The sequence below is a fragment of the Penaeus monodon genome, chromosome 34 (genome assembly GCF_015228065.2).
Source record: "Penaeus monodon isolate SGIC_2016 chromosome 34, NSTDA_Pmon_1, whole genome shotgun sequence".
NCBI lineage: Eukaryota > Metazoa > Arthropoda > Malacostraca > Decapoda > Penaeidae > Penaeus > Penaeus monodon.
Window position 1 is genome coordinate 17481114 of NC_051419.1, and position 727 is coordinate 17481840.

Below are 727 nucleotides of genomic sequence, written 5' to 3' on the forward strand. Positions count from 1 at the left end.
AGGAGCTGGACTTGCAAAATTACCTACAGTAAGACTACACCCATATAAATACCTTATAATTTCTAAACAAATATAATCACATAGTTACTAGGAATTCATAAAACCATATTTCAGGTTTAGGAGAAATACCCTAACTATAGGATTGAAGTGGCAGAGCATTAAGAACAATAAATTAATATTAAATGGGAAAAAAAAAAAATCTCACCAGTGGAAGGACAGTGATGCAGGGACATGCCAGTCAGGATGGAATGATTAAAAATTTGAGAGGCATTTTTCAAATCAAAATCTAGTCTTATGAAGTGTCATGAATAACCAGAATAATTGAGGGGTCAAAGTTCATGCACATTTTTGTGTTGAGTGAGTCAAGTGCTGTGATATTCTGTCTAAAGGCAAAAATTTATGACTGAAATAACACTGCAGGCCAGTAGCCATAAGCAGTAATGCCAGTGATTCGTGTTAACAAGAGATTTAGTGATATTAAGTGTGAAGTGAACTCCATACTAGTGTCCTCCTCAAATGCAGCAATGGTTTATTATGGCAGCTTCCCTTGCCATGAAGTTTATGTTCTATTTGTGTTATCTCTTTTTATGTGTAGTCTCCTACTGCCTCCCCAGGGTAACATAAGTAATAAAGAAGAATTTTTCATCCGTGAGTTGGCATTTGCCCTCCTGATAAAGTGGCAGATATTTCACTATAATAATTTACATATGACATTATATGACAGCAA